The sequence below is a fragment of the Hyperolius riggenbachi genome, chromosome 12 (assembly GCF_040937935.1).
Source record: "Hyperolius riggenbachi isolate aHypRig1 chromosome 12, aHypRig1.pri, whole genome shotgun sequence".
Classification (NCBI taxonomy): Eukaryota; Metazoa; Chordata; class Amphibia; order Anura; family Hyperoliidae; genus Hyperolius; species Hyperolius riggenbachi.
In genome coordinates, this window is record NC_090657.1 from 81,582,327 (window position 1) to 81,587,474 (window position 5,148).

The window sequence follows — 5,148 nt, forward strand, 5'->3', positions numbered from 1 at the left end:
CGGATGGTTGTTGGCAGGCAACGAGCGGCTCTGAAGTTGTACACCCTGTCTGTGTGCGAGTCCGCTATATGCGGTTGCACTAACAGATTGTGGTGGATTTCAAAGCATCAGCTCCACGATTGAGGGATCTAAAAGCAAAGCTCCACGCTGCTCCGTGAATCTTGCACAGGCAGTTCACGGGAAGTTGGAGTGGTAGTCTGATTGTAATGCAGCAATGCGTGTAGGAAAGAAGAAACGGCGGCTGCCGTATAGTGTTAAGATTTATTAAAATATATTGCAACGCGTATATTGCAAAGTCTTTGCCTGATGAAAGGAGGACTTGGTCTCCTGAAACGCGTTGCAATATATTTTAATAAATCTTAACACTATACGGCAGCCGCCGTTTCTTCTTTCCTACACGCATTGCTGCATTACAATCAGACTTCCACTCCAACTTCCCGTGAACTGCCTGTGCAAGATTCACGGAGCAGCGTGGAGCTTTGCTTTTAGATCCCTCAATCATGGAGCTGATGCTTTGAAATCCACCACAATCTGTTTGTGCAACCGCATATAGTGGACTCGCACACAGACAGGGTGTACAACTTCAGAGCCGCTCGTTGCCTGCCAACAACCATCCGAGTGAAGGAAGAATCCAGCTGCCTTTGTGCCTGATCCCTGGCTAGAGGGATAAAAGCCTACACGCTGGCTACTCCTGTACAGGCTCGCCAGCAACTTCTAGAGGTGAGATTATTCTGAATTCACCCAATCTACTGCTGTACTGTTCCCCTGAGTGCGCTCTGTCTCTTCTTGTCTCAAACACAGATACTTTTGCCACTGAGGTGGATACCAAGAGCAGCACCTTTATCCTTCCCCTCTTCTACCCTGCCACACTGATCGCTCCTTCTGTTTGCCGGAAGTAAACCGCCTGCTTCTTTTCCAAGGATATTGCATACTGCACCATTGGGCTCCTGGTCTCTCTCATTACAGAATCTTGGCGGTTGGAAGCCTGAACCACCAGGAGTCCTCCCAATTCTAAACTCAGAACTTGCTCTCTGCTTTAAAGAGGAACTCCAGTGAAAATAATTTAATATAAAAAGGTGCTTAATTTTTACAATAATTATGTATACATGATTTAGTCAGAGTTTGCTCATTGTAAAATCTTTCCTCTCCCAGATTCACATTCTGACATGTATTACATGGTGACATTGTTACTGTGGGCAGATTATGTAGCTGTTCTGGCTTTAACAGACAGCTATAAACAGCCATTTCCTGTGTGTGTCATTGTTACATTGTGGCAGTTTGCCCAGAGTACCGTACGGTACCAGAGCCTCTTGTGGGAGGGGTTTCAGCACAAAATCAGTCATACAGCGCCCCCTGATGGTCTGTTTGTGAAAATCATTATATTTTTCATGTAAAAGTGGGTATCAGCTACTGATTGGGATAAAGTTCAATTCTTGGTCGGAGTTTCTCTTTAAAGGACGTCAGAGATGAATGCTTAAAATACAACTTTACTTACCCGAGGCTTCTTCCAGCCCCCAGAAGTCTGTGTGGTCACTCACCACTGTTCCTCAATGCTCCCCGACCCCTACTCAGCTGTCCCCTCCGTAATGATCGCCGACCCTGCATGTCAGGGCTTATATGACTGTGGCTGTTTCTTTTTCTCTTTTGTGTAGTATCATATTATTTTAATAAATGCTGATTGCACCATTTGCTGACATATGTTTTTATGCTGCCAATTGTGATCACTAGTTTCAGTACAACCATAACAGACATGTTTTTTTAAGGTTGTGGTGATAGCAGATACTTAAGGAGGAGCTGTCAGGCAGCTATACTATCTCACAAAAAAAAAAAACATAGATAAATACTTGTTCTACTTACATAACACATGTATTGCACTGTCCACATTTTGATTTTAGTGATTTTTCTATAGTAAAAAAAAGAGAAGATCCTTCTTAGGATTCTCCATTTTGACTCTATCTTGAATTCAATCCTGACATAATTTCCTCCCCTACTCTGTCTGTGTATGCTTTGCCCGCCCTCCTCACAGTCTTCAGACACTCCCACCCAGCTGTACAGTAGAAAGTGCATTGTCTCAGCATGAGAAATATTGGCCAATCAGAGAGGAACAAAGGTGTGAGATTGGAAAAAGGAAGGGAGAGAGGGTTCAGCCAATCAGACTGCATTAGTTATGTCTGAGAGGAAAGTAAAGAAGAAAAAAACAAAACCCAGCATGCCTTGCAACTTCCTTTGTGTGGCAGATGTACCAAATAAGAGCTAGGGAATGATGTTCCATGGAGAAGAAAAGTAAGAGTGATTTTTAACTTCTGGATTGCCTTCTTAGGTTAGCATCCTTATTACTTGTTTACCAGATAAAAATAAAGAATTGATTTGTTGATTTTATGCCTGACAGTTATGCTTTAATGTCTATGGGCCATGTCACAAGAGAGACTTAATTGCTGCTGCTACTAGATGCATCCACAAAGATGCTTAGCAGCTGCTACTAATGTTGTTGAGTTGCTAAGAAGTATGAAACACTAAAACAGAAGCAGCTTGTTAGCTGTTTACTATCTTAGCTGCCATGACTTAAAGCTAGAAGTCTCACATATGATATTGTCCTCAACATAAAGCTTGAATAAGAGCTCAGAATGAACTATCATCGTGCTTTGGTGATGGGGAGGAGGGTGGGAATGATCAGAATTATTAAGATTATCTTTGATTATAGTCATTACTCTAGCATATATTTTCAATTAATGTTCAATGTTCGATCAATTAGATATTTCATGAAAAAACATTGACTTCAACAATAATCAGCTATAAATTATGGCCACAGTTAAACAGTTTTAAAAAATATTCAGTCAGGAAAGGCCATTCTTTATATAAACTGGAGGCAGCCGGTGAAAAATGTTGGCCCTAGGCGGCGAAACTAGGCGCCGCCATAGCAATAATGTTATACTATGCGGGGGCGCATAAGGGTAATTTGGGTTCTGGCAAAGCATACTCTGAGTTGGAATCTGGGGGATCCAAAGACCTTCTAGAGAAGACAGAAAAAAAAACACAGAGACATCAGGAGCCCCTTAGGGTGTAGTATGTTAGAAAGTGTCTGCAGATTAAATAAGTCCATAGAGAATTACTCGCAAACATGGGTTACAAGACTTACAACTACGGTGTAAACGCCAGTGAGGAAATCCTGTCCTCACTCTTCTCCCCACGACTGTTGGGCCTTTCAATCAGAAGCGTTGCAATCCACAAAAATCTGAGTGAAGTTTAGAGGACTTGGAAAAGACAACCCCCCAGTAAGGGGAAGAGGGGGGCTGATATGTCTAAATAATGGTAAACGAGGAGGCACCCCCAAAAAAATATATAGGATCAAGAAATGTAATATAATTATTAAATTACATCGCTTGATCCTATATACTGTATATTACTGTATATTGTTGGGAGCGGCCTTTTTGTTCCTAGTTATTTAGGGAACCAATAAATAGCTTTGTACTACTTTGTACTGAATAAACCTTGCATCGTCGGTGGTTTAATCAACGTTCAAATTTCTGCTACTTTGACAAAATGATTATGGCTCCCTGCTGGATTTACAATTAGGGAGATATTGATCATCTGCTAGATCACGTGAATGGCGGGGACCTGAAAACAGAGAGAAAAAAATAAGAAGTTCTGTTTTATTTGTGAGATTTGTGAGATGTTTGAGAAGTACAGGAATGAGAAAATCAAAAAACAAAACAGAAGAAAGATGACAATAACTAACTGATACTTTGGCCCATATGCAATTAACTTTTTCTTTTGAGTTTTCTCCTAAGAGATAATTTTTAACTTCTTTTTAAAGTTACTTTTAAGCATTTTGCTATTAAAAAAAAGTACCAACAAGTAGATGAAAAAGTACTTTCAAAATTATTTGGAGTGTTTTCTCCCTTGCTGGGGGTTTAACCTCCTGGGGGATACAATTATATCGCCCAGGAGGTGGCGCAGCACTATTTTTAATTTTTTTTTATTTTTTAAATCATGTAGCGAGCCCAGGGCTCGCTACATGATAGCCGCTGTGCAGCAGCATCCCCCCACCCCCTCCGATCGCCTCTGGCAATCAAAGCAAACAGGAAATCCCGTTCAGAACGGGATTTCCTGTTTGGCTTCCCCCGTCGCCATGGCGACGATCGGGATGACGTCATTGACGTCAACGACGTCGTGACGTCAAAGGGAGTCCCGATCCACCCCTCAGCGTTGCCTGGCACTGATTGGCCAGGCTGCGCACGGGGTCTTGGGGGGGGGAGCGGCGCGGCACGGCGGGTAGCGGCGAATCAGCGCGGAGCGGCGGCGATCAGTATATACACGCAGCTAGCAAAGTGCTAGCTGCGTGCAACAAAAAAAAATTATGCAAATCGGCCCACCAGGGCCTGAGAAATCCTCTGTGGCGGCTTACCCTGACCTCAGCTCGGGATTATCCCCCAGAGGGTTAAAAGGCTTCTTATTGACAAGGTGTGTAAATATCAACTAGGAGAAAGTGCGGAAGAAAAAGTTAATTGCATATGGGCTCTTGTGTTATCTGCCTAAATGTGATAATAAAATCTAAATTCCAAAAACTAAAAACTAGTTTGTAGAAAGCTCTGTTGCCCTCACCGTGAAATGAAAGAAAGCTCCAGGAGGGAATGAACTTGCCCATCAATAGGGTTCCTGATCATTTTATAAGCGGGTATGCGTTCTATTATCCTGTTCTTCTAGCCCTATATTCTTTTATACTATGCAGGTAAAATGATCAGAAACCCTTTTTATGGGCATTTGGATTCCTGTTGGTTGATGGTGTAGTTGAATAGAAAGTTGGCAACGAGAAATATATGAGCCCCACCCCCGAAGATATTTCAGATTAAGGACTTTTTAAGGACCTAAGGACCTAAATAAGTTTATGGAACCCTTTCAAACACACCTCTTGCTATGCTATGGAAGGAGTGACGGGGGCTTAGGGCAGTATCTTGAGCTGCCAAGTCTTGAGAAAGGAGCACTAGGGTTAGGGTAGGGGGATTCTTATGGAAGGGTTATTTTGGGGTTACCCGATTGATCTTGATATTGTATATCAGCCTATTATTGCACTTTTGTTGTGTTAGTGGGAGACTCTTTGGGATGAATGTTTATGAAAAAAGTGCAATAAAGTATGTTTTGAAAAAAAGA